Here is a 15,566-nt window from a genome sequence, read left to right on the forward strand (position 1 = left end):
CATCAGGGTGCTGTCTGCCTGCCTTCATTCTGAAATTAAGAGGACAGTCTTTGACCCTGCTGGTGTGGCTCAGTTGGTTGAGTCTTGTCCCATGCACTGAGATCACCAGTTCGATTCCCAATTAGGGCACATGCCTGGGTGGTGGGCTCCATTCAGAAGGAGGTATGCAGGAGGTAGGCCAGGTGTTTCTATATCAATAAAAGCATATTAAAAAATGGAGGCAGCATTTAGGGACTGTAAGGTTTTTCCAAAGTTATTTCCCTCTTCCCCTGTATCTATAAACAAGCAAAGGAAGAGAGAAAGGGGAGCATTGACTTCTTCAACATACCCAGGCACTACCCCCACCTCTTACCCATCAGAAACATTATTGTCCACTGAGTTGATTAATAAGACATGACAGCTGCACTTTTTATTGTGATGACCTGACTCTATTTTTCTCCCATGTTTCTAAGATCAAGGTTTTTCATCATATTTTGGGGGAATCTTGGTTACGTATTTTTATCATCAATTTGGAAAAATTACTGTTGAATGTGTGCAACTCCAATTCAAGCACCTGCGCTTGGATTTATAGGGCTTTGCTACCACAGAGGTTTTAGTGATCTGGGTTTGAGGAAACGAAATAGGAGCAACTCCTTGCCTTATCCGTGTTTAAAAAATTAAACGACGGTGGACATCTCTAGTTGATTCTTCATGATCATACAGACGGAGGCAAACACTGCAAAGGAAATCACATTTCTTTCTTTAACTAGAGGATTTAATCAATGAATTTGCAAAACTGAAATCACTCGTGAGAATGAAAATCATTGTGACTATGGGAACTCCTACTTTCTCTTGGACTTTTGGGGAGCAGGAGTAATTTTACCACATATTTGGGGTGTTCTGAAGTGCTTAGGTTTTTCTGTTTAATCGTGGGGTATACAATTGCCAAGTGGACAGTTTTAAAATTTCTGTTTCCTGGAGATAAAAAGGTTAAGGAATAGAAGATTGGGAGGGGGGCGGGTTGGTTAAGTGATGCAAACAGCCACAGAACAGTTGTTTCCAATACCAATGGATGTTTGACATACAAAATGTGAGAGGTGCGCTTCTCTCCCGGCGTGACCAATGCAGGCGGACAGGTGTGTTCACCATTGTGGACATTTCCATGTTATTGCTTTAAGAAGAAGCAATCTCAAAGGGTGAGAACACTAAACAATCTGGTTTCAAAATGCAACCAATAGACCAATACATATCCGTGAGGAAAAATTTGCAAATAAAGACGTCGAAAGATGTAGAGCAGAAATATAACCTTTAAAGCATGAATAAACACATACAATGTACAACACCAGAGCTGAAGCGTCTCTTAAGTACAAGGGACATTTAGGAGAAATTAGCAGTATATTGGAACTACTTCCTAAAACTCGCATCTGTGAATTTTGATAAAAATAGAGAATGATACTCACTTTATGACCCTTTTTGTTTCTTTAACATTAGACGATTCTTTCTCTTACCAGCTATGTTATGTTGGGCAAGTCCTTTGGCCTTTCCAGGACTCACTTTTTCATCTATAAAATGAGGTTGGTTTACTAGTTGATATCCAAGATTTTTCCTTAGAAATGGACTTGATGAGATTTATGAAAGCATCAAATAGAAAGTAAGGAAAAGTTTAAAACAGAGGTGTTGCTTTTTTAATATTTTTTATTGATGAGAGACAGACAGAGAGAGAGAGAGAGAGGGAGAGAGAGAGAGGGAGAGAGAGGGAGAAACATCGATATAAGAGAGAAACATCAATCAGCTGCCTCTCCCCTGTGAACCCGCAGCCTGGGTGTGTGCCTTGACCAGGAAATGAACCTGCTACATTTTGGTATAAGGGATGCAGCTCCAACCAACCGAGCCACACAGGCCAGGGCAAAGTGTTCCTTTCTGAACATGTTGTCACAAAATCTCAGCTCTCTGGGACCCTCGGTGGTGGTGGTGGTGGGGGGGGGGGGACAGGCAGTTTAAGAGAATTGACTCCGATCTTTTGGTAAATGCTAATCACACACAAAAAGTTTTTAGGAATAGCATCATAGAAGAAAGCAAACAAAGGAAAGACAAGAATACAGCTTGAGGGAAGAGGATATCATTTTAACAGTTAGTACCTCATAGGCCTTTAAAGAAGTCAAGCATCTAAGTCTAGAAGGATGACATCCTATGCAGTAATAGGGTTTTCAGTTTTGATCTTGACATTATGGTCAGTAACCTTTGATAAAGTATGTGAAAGGGAGAAATGTCTACTAGCAGAGGCTGGAAAACACTTCATTTTCAGGAAGAGGGGAAAAGATGGGAACTGGAAACAACAGATGAGGAGTCATGCTGTTGCCCCACCCCCCTCCCAAATGATAATGTAGGTTGTCAAAGGGGTTAGTCCTGCACTCTGGGAGGAAGGGAGGAGATGCCTGGACACCAGCCTGGACTCGGGAAGAACAGACCATCCGTGTTCTTCTTTCCTTTTGTTTTGGATTTACTAGGCAGGGGACACACTAGGCAGGGGACACTAAGTCCCTGCGGATCATGAAGACACTTCAAAAATGTCTCTCCGGCCCTAACCGGTTTGGCTCAGTGAATAGCGCGTCAGCCTGCGGACTCAAGGGTCCCAGGTTCGATTCTGGTCAAGGGCATGTACCTTGGTTGTGGGCACATCCCCAGTAGGGGGTGTGTAGGAGGCAGCTGATCGATGTTTCTCTCTCATCTATGTTTCTAACTCTCTATCATCCTTCTCCCTTCCTCTCTGTAAAAAAAATCAATAAAATATATTTTTAAAAAAGTCTCTCTGGCTCCCAGCTGAGTGATAACATTTTGGAGCAGTCTGCCTTTTGACCAAGGACAAGAGCTTTGGAGTGGATAGATGGGTGTGAATTCCAGATCTGTCACTTACTCTCCTGGACATTTGGGAAATTACTGAACCTCAATTTCCTTATATGAAACATTTGAAACATATTTCCATATATGAGACATCTTTACTATATGAAATATGTACACAGCAATAACCATTGCATGGGGTGGTCATAATCCTATCTAATAATAGACCAACAGGGTAATTGACTGTACCTTCGCTATGCCTCCCATTGGCTAATCAGCACGATATGCAAATTAACCGCCGACAAAGATGGCGGTTAATTTGCATATGTAGGCTCCAAAAGACTGAAGGCGAGCCGGAGCAGTGAAGACAGAAGACGGAAGGCGGCTCTGGCCGGAGCCGCGAAGACAGAGGACAGAAGGTGGCTCCGGCCAGAGCGAAGGTCTGGGTCCCGGGTGCCGGAGGAAAACTGGTGCCCGCAGCCAGGAGAAGGGAAGGCCTATTGCACGAATCTCTTCATGCAACAGGCCTCTAGTGAGGAGATAATACCAATGAAATGCTTACCACTGCCTCCAGCATAAGGAAACCACTCAGTATATTGAATCTACTGTTACTGTCACAGATTTGCAGCTATTTGAATAATCCCCTCCCCCATAAGTTTACTAATTAATAAAAACAGATTTGAAGCAATTGCTTTAATAGTTTACCATGGAACTCTGTTCTTAGTCTTATTCTTTTTATAATATTAAAAAAAAAAGATGCCTCAAAAGAAGAATTAAAAGATGTGTTCATTATTTTTCAGGTGCTAAACATTGGCGGGCAATAGTCAGTACACTGGATTACAGAATGAAGATTCAAAAATATTTTGACAGGCTAATACTCTGGAACAAATCCCCAAATCGAATTTAACAAAGATACAAGCAACAAAAACATAACTGTAAAAGGGAGGACTCCAGACTGGCAGAGATAGACATGAAAATACCTACAGTTTTCCACTGCTCAGGGTTCTTATTGTTTCTGGAACACAATACTGTAGTCACATCAGCTTCATACACAGCAACTTGTTGAGACTGATAAGCACAGCTAGTGAGTGAAATCCCAGGTTGCATTAGTAAGGATTGTATGTTCAGGTCCAGATAAGTTGCAATCCCACAGTCAGACTGGATTTCTGGCTCAGTTGCGTGGCCTGCTTTAAACTGTCCCTGATAAACCAAAAGGTCTCTAAAAGAAAGTGACAGGATTAAAGAAAGTCCTAGAGGCCATGTCAAGGGAGAAAGGGTTTAGAAAACTGGAATAGTTATCCTAGAACAGAGAAAACTTGGGGATGTGAACTCTGTCTTCTACTATTTGGGGTTAATCTTGGGGAAGACAGAGTAGAGGAAAATATTAGCGTATGTCTTATTCACTGCTATATTGCCTGCATAGAGCAAAGCGGCTAGCCCAAATTCAATCAAATCATTTTAGCTAAAGTCATTCTCTTTCCCTCTAAAGCAGGGGTGGGGGACTTCTGGCCCAAAGGCCATGTAAGGCCCGAGAAGTCATTTGGTCTGGTCCTGCCAAGGCATTAGGGGTGAGTTAATTAAATGTTTGACCAAATATAGCGGGCTAATGTTTAAGTTGATAATTTTGGACGGCCCACAAATGATGTTATATGTAAATATCCAAATGGTGCTTGGCAGAAAAAAGGCCCCCATCCCTGCTTTAAAGATAGAGGGTAAAGATCAACAGAGAGAAGTTATTAGGAGGCTGATTTAACTCAGTGGGAGAAAATAATTTTCTAAAACTGTGAAGGACTGGACAGGGCAGCTTTGATTGAGGTCTTCCAGGATGCCAGCAGAGCCTGGGAGGCCTCTGTCTGGAGTGGGGTGACGCTGGGCTGGGCAGGAGGTCCTTTACAACACCATTTTGAGGTCAGCAGATTAGTAATGGTAAAGGACTGGCATTGAGAAGTGAGATCCCATTATTTCTGCATCTGTATAAGTATTATCTGGTTGGGGAATTGTGCGATTACTGAGCCCATACCTTCATGTACTGCATGTACTATCTGATTCCTATTAGTAGAAATATCATCACACAGTAATTATACTCAATAGCCTCACTGGCCTGTCAGTTTCTGATTGTTTTGCTTCTGTCATTATCACGTTTTCCCATATTTAATAGGATTTCTGTGGGTGGCTTTATAGAATGAAAAAAAAAAGGACATTTATTTATTTAGGGTATGGATGAAGGGCCTTTTAGGCTTTCATTTGCAATCATTTTTGAGGGGCATTTGTTTGATTTCTAAAAGAAATAAATCTCTTGCAGAAGATATAGCCAATGATCACACTCCAAGCCAGACTTCCTTTGAGCAAGTTTCAAAAATCTTTAAACTATTAGCTAGAGCTTGGTCACTCTAAACAATGAACAATAACTTTGATTTCTGGGTTCTTTTGTATAAACAGACATATTTGCTCTTTATACTACAGTAATACTGTGTCACTACAACTCACAGAAAGGTATGTTAAATAAATAATTTTAAAACAACAAAAAAATTTTAGGAGATTTAATAAGTGCACAATTAACAGAAAAGCAATTCTTTCTAAATCTTTTCTTTTTAAAAAAATATATTTTATTGATTTCAGAGAGGAAGGGAGAGGGAGGAAGAGATAGAAACATCAACGATGAAAGAGAATCATTGATTGGCTGCCTCCTGCATGCCCCCCACGGGGGATTGAGCCCGCAACTCGGGTATGTGCCCTTGACTGGAATTGAACCTGGGACCCTTTCCCCAGGCCGATGCTCTATCCACTGAGCCAAACCAGCTGGGGCTCTAAATCTTTTCTTAACTGCAAGGAAAGGTAAAGATTCTTTATGAAACTTTCACTATTATTTATAAAGAAATTGTGAAGTATTCTGTATTGTAAAATATTTTTATTAACTCTACCATCACAACCTAAACACAGAGTGAAAAAATATTTTAAGACCCAACTAAGCATGGGCAGTCAGTTTGAGTTTTTTAAAATATGTTTTCATTGATTATTTTTATAGAGAGGGAAGGAGAGAGAGAGAGAGAGAGAGAGAGAGAGAGAGAGAGAGAGAGAGAGAAACATAGATGAGAGAGAAACATCTATTGGCTGCCTCCTGCACAGCCCTTACTGGGGATCAAGCCCATAACCCAGGCATGTGCCCTGACTTGGAATCAAACCAGTGACCTCTTGGTATATGGGACAGTGCTCAAACAACTGAGCACCACCAGCTGGGCAACAGTCAGATTTTGTAAAAATATATTTTTATTGATTTCAGAGAGGAAGGGAAAGGGAGAGAGAGGTAGAAACATCAACGATGAGAGAGAATCATTGATCTGCTGCGTCCTGCATGCCCCTTACCTGGGGAATGAGCCCGCAACCTGAGCATGTGCCCTTGACCAGAATCAAACTCAAGACCCTTCAGTCCTCAGGCAGACGCTCTATTCACTGAGCCAAGCCAGCTAGGATGACAGTCAGCTTTTAATCATCTTTGTTTCACCAGTTTCCTTCAGAATTTTGGTTAATATATGAAATGTGGAATTTTCAGCATGAGACTGTATGAAAGCCTCTAAGGAACTGAAATGAGAACTTGACTTAGGACATATTTACAGCTTCTGAAGCCACCTGATGCTTTTGTGGGGCTCATTCTTTCAATAAATATTTAGTAAGAGCCTATTTTTTGTAATGTATTATGCAAACATAAGGATAAATCAGAAAAGAAAATTTCTTAGAAAGATTCTGTTTTCTTAGTAATGGAAATGAAATATAGGATGAGAAGAGTTTGTGATCTTGAGTATGAAACTATATTAAGTGGGATTTTATTTCCTAAGTTAAATGTTAAGTAACATCACATTCTAATGTTTAGAGATCCTAATACTAACAAGTGTTACTTTTTAGGTTAGGAGTTTTGTTTTATTTTAAATAAAAAACATGATTAGTGATTGGTATATGAAATGCACAGGTATGTGTATGTGTGTGTGAGAGGGTCTCTGTCAGTGATGGCGAACCTATGACACGCGTGTCAGAGGTGACACACGAACTCATTTTTTTGGTTGATTTTTCTTTGTTAAATGGCATTTAAATATATAAAATAAATATCGAAAATATAAATCTTTGTTTTACTATGGTTGCAAATATCAAGAAATTTCTATATGTGACACAGCACCAGAGTTAAGTTAGGGTTTTTCAAAATGCTAACACGCCGAGCTCAAAAGGTTCGCCATCACTGGTCTATGTGTTTCCTATCAGGCTGTAAGGTTTCTCAGACTTTAAAAAATTATATTTACTGGGCTGACATTTGTTAATAACATTATCTAAGTTTCAAGTGTACAATGCTACAATACATTAACTGTATATTGCATTATGTGCTCCTCACCCCAAGTCTAGTCTCCTTTTGTCACCATATATTCACTCTGGTAATCATCATACTGTTGTCTGTGTTAGACTTTATTTGTTTTGTTTGTTAATTTCTTGCTTTCTGTTTTATATCCTACATATGAGTGAAGTCATATGGTTCTTGTCCTTTTTGGTTTGATTTATTTCACCTAGCATGATACTCTCAAAATCTATCCATGTTGTGGTAAATGGCAGTATTTCATTCTTATGGCTGAGTAGTATTCCATTGTATATATGTACCACATCTTTTTAAAAAATAGTTTTTATCAATTTGAGAGAGAGAGAGAGAGAGAAAGGGAGAGGGAGAGACAGAGGAACATTGATTGTCTGCCTCCTGCATGCCCCCCAGTGGAGATTGGGCCCACAGCCTGGGCATGTGCCCTGACCAGGAATCGAACCTGTGATCTCTTGGTGCATGGGACTATGCCTAACCAATTGAGCCACACTGGCCAGGGCCACATCTTTATCCAATGATCCATCAAAGGTTTTTTTCATGTCTTGGCCACTGTGAACTTAAGGGTACATAGATATTTAGGAATACGTGTTTTCACATTTTGGGGGTAGATACCCAGAAAAGGGATTGCTGGATCATATGGTAATTCTATTTTGAATTTTTTTGAGGAACTTCCATACTGCTTTCCATAGTGGCTGTACTAGTTTACGTTCCCACCATCAGTGAATAGGGTTGTTTTTTTCTCTACATCCTCTTCAACATTTGTGATTTCTTCAGACTTTTCATTTCTTCCATATTCTGCCAGTGGTGACTTTGTGCAATAAAGTCTCATTCTAAGCATTCCCAGGACTGGATTTACTCCATTAGCAATGAGAGCCTATCTTCAGGGCTACCTCTCTTATCGTTTCAGTAGCTCTTGGCTCTTGGCCCAAGGAAAACAAAGCTCATTCTCTTGTGCACTGATGAGGAGGCTAGACTTGGCCTGAACCCCAATGTACTTTCTGGCCTTGGCTGGTCTTTTACCTCCCTAGGTCTCAGAATCCAGGATCAGGATTGTGTGAGTGGGTGTGCCCATGTTTTGAATGACAACTCTTGGGGAAAACCGGTCTTGGCAGCAAGTGGTCCATTACTTATAGTTGCTAAAAAGGATCTGTCCCAGAGCTATGAGGCAGAAACTTTCCCGATTCTCACAAATCTATAGTGCAAGTCTGACCATGATTTATTCTTAACCTGGTATCTAGGAGCAATTACTCTCTTTTATTAATGTTATTTTTGCAAATACTTTTCATTTCAGTTCTAGTTATGGGGACAGTACTAAAAAATGAGGAACACAATTTTAGACCATGTGATGATGTTGGCTGCAACGTGACCTTTTAAGTGACTTCAAAGAAACAAATGATGTTGGCTACCCAGAGAGACCAGAGGTCTAATAAATCAGGATGTTTTAAGTTTTTTCTCTAAACATGATTTGGTGAGTTAAACTATTGTTTCCAGCTAACAATTTTTGTCTTCAATAAAAAAAGGGAACCATTATTTTGGAATGACTATTATACAGGGTGGGGCAATAGTAGGTTTACAGTTGAGTACACAAAACACAGAGTATACTCTTATATTACTTGTTATTAATTATTATACTATTTTCATTCAAACAACTGTAAACCTACTTTTGCCTTACCCTGTATTAATATATTCTAGTACCACTGACTTATATTTGAGAATGAATGCAGTTGTTCCTATATTAAAAGTCATATTACAGACACTTTGATTAAATTAGCAGGTTTTTTTATTTAACACTAGAGGCCCGGTGCACAAAAATTTGTGCACTCGGGAGGGTCCCTCAGCCCGTCCTGTGCCCTCTCGCAGTCTGGGACCTCTCTGGGAATGACCACCTGCTGGCTTACGCCCGCTCCCCAGGGGATCGGGCCTAAGCTGGCAGTCAGACATCTCTCTGGCAGCGCGGGAGCCCTTGGTGGATGTCCACCTGCCAGCAGGGGGCAGGCCTAAGCTGCAGTCGGACATCCTTAGTGCTGCTGAGGAGGCAGGAGAGGCTCCCACCACCACCGCTGTACTGGCAGCCATCAGCCTGGCTTGTGGCTGAGCAGAACTCCCACTGTGGGAGCACACTGACCACCAGGGGGCAGCCCCTGCATTAAGCGTCTGCCCCCTGGTGGTCAGTGTATGTCATAGTGACCAGTGATTCCCAGTCATTCTGCTGTTAGGGTCAATTTGCATATTACCCTTTTATTATATAGGATGGCAGAAAGACTCAAAAGACAACCATCATTCACTTTGCCCTTTATGTTACATTTATTTTCTTCAGACTAGTAGATTCTACTTGTTTTGACAACTAACAATAATAATGCTTTCATTTCTATTATAAGCTTCTTAACATCTCTTCACTGTGACTAGTATAGCTTCCTTTTTTTAGTAACCTAGTATTCTTAAATAATACTTCTCACCTGTTGAAACTTACCATTACCATGCCCTATGCTAAGCACATTGAATTTATTAGCTCACTTAATTTTTAAAAAATATTTGATTTCAAAGAGGAAGGGAGAGGGAGATAGAAACATCAATGATGAGAGAGAATCATTGATCAACTGCCTCCTGCATGCCCCACACTGGGGATCAAGCCTGGTTCATAGGTCGATGCTCAACCACTGAGCCATGCTGGCTGGGCATTAATTCACTTAATTTAATCTTCAAAAGGTCTATGAAAAAGGTATTATTCCCCTAGTGTTTTAAATGATAAAATCAAGGCCCAAAGAGATTAAGCAACTTTTCCAAACTGTCATAGGACCGATAAATGACAGAAATAGGATCTGAGCCTGACTTTGACTTCCAAGTTGTTCCCTTAGCCTTATAGCCATTCTATGGGAGTTCATCTGATTCAGCTATTTTTTAACTTATACAGGACAGTGGTTTGGACAGTGACAAAGCAAAATCACATGCAGTAGAGTCAGGCAAAAAAAATGAAGAAGAATATCATGAAGAGAAGAAAGAAATCAAACACAGGAAAGGAAAGAAAGATGAATGGAGAGAGAAAATGGGCAGAAAGGAAAGAAAACAGATGCAGCATGTGGTGAGCTATTGAGTTTCTCCAGGCGTCCTCCAACTACAGCCCGTGGGCCACATGCGGCCCGCCAAAAACATTTATTGGGCCCGCCGGGTGTTTTTGCCGCCGCTGCCTGTCCTGCTTAGCAGCCGACTCGTCCTGGGCCCACAGTGCGCATGTGTGGAATGTCTGAGAGACAGTGAACTTGCCCCCTGTTTAAAAAGTTTGAGGACCTCTGGCTCTAAGCAGTGGTCCTCAACGTGGGGATGGTCTTGATCCCCAGAAGGCATTTGTAAATGTCTGGAGACATTTTTTAATTGTTACAATTTGGGGTGTGGGGAATGATACTGGCATCTACTAGCTAGAGACCAGTAATGCTGCTAGACATTAAACAATGCATAGGACAGCACTTCAACAAATAATTATCGACATAACAATGGTGCAATTATGGTTGAGAAACCCCAGTCTATGGTTTGCTGGTTCAATGATTAAGATGGGACATTTGGAATAACCTTGTAATTTTCTAAGGGAATTTAAACCATAATCCTCAAACAAGTCTGTGGTACGCAAAACAGAGAAGACTTACCTGTTGAAACTCACCATGCCCCATGCCCTATGCTAAGCACATTAAATGTATTAGCTCACTTAATTTTTTAAAAATATTTTTATTGATTTCAAAGAGGAAGGGAGATAGAAACATCAGTGATGAGAGAGAATCATTGATCAGCTGCCTCCAAATGTATCTTTTTCCCCTCTGCAATATTTGAGAGAAAAAGACTGAATAATGTTTTAGAATGATGCGTTTTATATTTTTTATATAAATAGAAAAATACATTATTCCATATATAGGATTCAATTCAACTAAATTCAGTCAACTCTATAAAAACAGAACTGGGTCGAACAATCAATGCTACTTGTTCTGTGTGAGGCCTTTCGAAGACCAGTGTTAGAACTGGGAGCTATTATGCCAGGCCCACCCTTCTACAGAGGAGGAAGATAAGGCTCAGAAAGGTGAAATGATTTGCCCAAGGTCATACATGGGTCAGAAAACCCCAGCTCTACCTTCTAATTTTCAGGGGTTTTTTTCCTCCACCAAGTTTGCTCCTGCAATTCACTACGACCTCTCCCTGTGGAAACAACTCAAACATGTTTCTCTTTAATTCCTCAGGTCTATTGGTTACAAGCACATACACATATTAACATTTAAGGACCCTCTTAAAAGTTTTGTGATGAGTGACAAAATATTTGCTCTTTCTTCTGAGAATAGAAATGAAAGAATAATGAAGCACTGCATTTGATAGAACCAGATTATAGTTTTGCTATGAGGGTGTTTGTAAACTTTTATAACATACAGTAACTAAGGAAAACACTACTAATTCGCTATTTCTCTTCCTTTAATGCAGTTTTCAGATGTATCTAACTTTCTTATCAGCATAACTTAACCATGGAAGAATGGAGCACAACAATGAAAGCTAAATACATAAATAAACCATGCACTAATATACAAACATTTGTTCGATGCCTGTTTCTTGTCTTTATCACTTTAGGTGATGATAGTGATGCTAACACTTAACAGGTCAGGCAAAGTTCTAAGTGCATTTGTTGTATGTGCTATCTCATGTACTAGCCCACTGTACCATCTGGAGATGAGAAGAAATTGAAATAATTTCCTTTGACTATGTATTTAATCAGGGAAGCGATGTATACAAGGCTAAAACCCACTTATGTATGGAAACTAGAGGCGCAGTGCACAAAATTTGTGCACTTGGGGGAGGTCCCTCAGCTGGGCCTGCGCTGTCTCGCAGTCCAGGAGCCATCGAGGGAATGTCCAACTGACAGCTTAGGCCCGTAAGCCAGCAGTAGGATATCCTTAGTGCTGCCGCGGAGGTGGGAGAGGCTCCTGCCACTGCCACTGTGCTCGCCAGCTGTGAGCCCAGCTCAGGGATTCTGGCTGAGTGGCGCTCCCCTTGTGGGAGTGCACTGACCAGAAGGGGGCAGCTCCTGAGTTGAGCATCTGGCCCCTAGTGGTCACTGCACATCATAGCGACTGGTTGTTTGCATATTAGCCTTTTATTATATAGGATAGGATACTTGACCTAGTCTAACAGTGAAATGGATAGAAGGGAAAGGCAGTACTAGTTGGAACATGACTTTAATCAGAGAGAGTTTCCAATCAGAGAAGGTGGGTGTACAGCTAAACTTAAGGAAAGCAGAGAAGGAAAAACACAGAGACACAGGAGGAATGGGTGCCAGGCATTGTGAAAATGTAAAGAAACCTCCTCCCAACTGCATCTGGAAAATCATGTTAATGATATTGGAAGGTGCATTTGACTGATAGCTATTTGCCCATGGTTATAGTTGAAGGTGGAGTTCTAAAGCCAATGAAATGACTCAAGAGGAATTGGATGCAACTTGACCCTCCTGAACCTGGTACATGAAGACTTTGTGTGCAAGCCAGAGAGAAGCCAGCCAGAGCTAGGCGGGGCTCTGAGCAGAGGATCTCTCCTGGGAATGAATGAAATTTTCCTTGGTGCTTAGGAGTCCGTCCACACCTCCACATGCATCTAGTAGTTTGTTTCTTCACCCAGCCAACAATCTCACTCCGGGGAGGAAAAAAGAAAAGAAGATCAATTTCCTGGTGACAGAGATGTGCAAAGGATGGTGGATAAATTGGTTCACTTACCTAGTCAAATATTTTTGTTCAGATGTGTAATTCATTTAAATAACATATAGAATGAATTAACTAAAAAAAAAAGCAGAAATAACACCACCTTTGTTTTACTAACAGTACTTTAAAACAATATTTTAGAGAAATTGTAACAAAATACTAAAGCCTAGGTACAAAATTTCATTATGTGGTTCATTAAAAACATGTTAAGAACATATGCTAATTTACCTTAATAATATGGTGGTGGTGGGGGCTACCTCTAGTTGAACAATACAGGGAGGCCTGGTTATTACCTTTGGTATGTAGGGAAATAGGGTCAAAAGATAAGGTTAAGAGACCATCCTGAGTCCGTGCAGTGAGTGAGAGACATCGCTTGAGTCATTAGGGAGTAGATGATTCTGTTTTGAAAGCAAGTCCTGCCCTATTTTCACTTACTGATTTTATGTTTGCTTTTACCTCTTTGATTTTTCCCCCAGTAGTTTTCATTTGCCCTGTTCCTTGGATCATTACTCATGTAATCTTTAAAAGGAAGTTATTAGAAACTGTTGATACTCCCTGTCCACAGGATTTGACGTTAGAAATAAATTATATTAAAAATCATATCTTAAAAGTTTTGCATAAAGGGGATCTGTAATTAAAAGCACACATTCCAGACTAACCCCTGATACAAAATGAAACCAATAAAATGAATGAGATATGGTAAAGGAAGATCAATAACAAATGCTGATAAAGAAAACATGTTTCTTTTCATTACCATGTAGCTTGGCTTTCATAAGGAATGAATCCTCTTCTGGCTCTGACAAATTTTAATTTTGGCATTGGTTGCTATTAGACAATGGGGGGAAATATAGCTTTCATTCTCTATGCAAATAATTGCAATATTATACTTTGGACATTCATGGGACAGGAGACAGAAAATTTATCTTAACAATACTTTAAAATATATTTTTTATGATATTTTGATCTGAGTGAAGAAGCCTAAACCAAATTTAGGAATTGTTTTAAAAAATAACACAGTGAGCAATATTGTTCTCTCTTTCACATTCTGCAACATTGGATGGAACTAAATTTTCCTTTTAACTTTCCAGATTCTGAGTCTACATTTCTATACACAAAGGAATAGTGAACTATTGTGTATCTAACATAATTAGTTTGATACAAAGGATGAAGGAAGTTATAGAAATCCAGATGTGACCATGAGTAAAAAAAATGTACTTGGTACTCTAGAGCACTCATCCTCTTTCGCGAACTATTTAGATCTTGAATAAATAAGGTGGTTGACCTCAGTACTTATGATTATAAACACACATGGTTCATCATGTAATTAAAACAGATAGATGAGGGAAGCGTGGAAGTCATTTTTGAATGTTTTTTCATGTTACAAGATATAAAAGAATTAAATTAGACTTGGCAGGACTAGCATAGAAATGGTATGTTCTCATTGTATCATGTCAGAAGGCAAATGATGGCAATCTGTCATGGTTGGTGATACTGATGGATGGCTTGGCTCAAATAGTGTCTGCCAGGTATCTCCTCTCTAAAGCCACTCTTTTCCCCTTATGAGGAGGAAACACTGGAGAAATGCAGTTTGGTTGATAGACTATGAAATAATTGCTCGTATCATAAAAGACTGAGAAATTGTTCTATGTTAAAGGAGATTAAAGAGATATGCCAACTGAATGCAATGTATGACCTTGTATTTTCTTTTGCTATAGAAGATGTCATTGGTATGATTGCCAAAATCTATATAAAATGATGGATTATAAGTAGTATTCTCTCAATACTAAGTTCTTGATTTTGAAAATCACGTGTGGCGATATAAGAGAATGTCTTGGCATTTGGGAAACACACATGGGAATATTTCGGATGTATATGCGGCGAGAGGTAGACTGTTAATATTTGGAGAATCTGAGTGAGTGTAAGTTAACGCATTTCAGCCATCTCTAAGGCAGAACACTAGGCTCAGTTTTGGCAGCTGGTCCTTCTGATTTCCTGTCTAATCCTGAGCCACATACTTAGACAATCTTGGTCTTTACCTACCTCAACCATCACTCTCAATATTTTTCACTTTGTTCTGTTTTCATTTGGAAAGACTTTGTATTCAGACTTTGAAACGCAGTTGCTTTATAGCCTTAGTGGGCTCGGTTTTATAGACCTGCTAACAGGCTGTCTTTCCCAGCCTCTGATGGTCATAGAGTCGTATGGCCGGGAGCCCTCCGTGCAGTGTAGTGGGAGACTTCAGGAAGGGTGCTCGAAGAGAGCCTATGCAACTGGGAAAGGCACATTTAGACTTTCTCAAGTCTCTTCCCTCTTCCTCTTGCCTGCATCGTGGGTCTGATGGCAATCACCCTGGACCACGATTTGAATCTTAAAGAGGGAAGCCAGGGTTTGGATGGTGGAGCTAAAGGATAGAAAGAGCCTGAACCTTTGACAACTGGAGTCACTACAGCAACGCCAGGCTGCCTACCTCTGGGTTTATATTTTTTTATATAAGAGAGAAGTAAAATTTCATCTTACTTAAGCCATTTATACTTTGAATTTTCCGTTAAACCTTTTCCTACCTGATTCGCCAAATTACTTTGAGATTCTCAAGAGCAGTTTCTCCAGGCATTTACTATATTAAGGAATCAAACCTATATTAATTAGCTTTTCGCCAGTCTTTCAGTTTGCCGCAC

Source organism: Myotis daubentonii, chromosome 6 (genome assembly GCF_963259705.1).
Source record: "Myotis daubentonii chromosome 6, mMyoDau2.1, whole genome shotgun sequence".
In the NCBI taxonomy this organism is placed as follows: Eukaryota; Metazoa; Chordata; class Mammalia; order Chiroptera; family Vespertilionidae; genus Myotis; species Myotis daubentonii.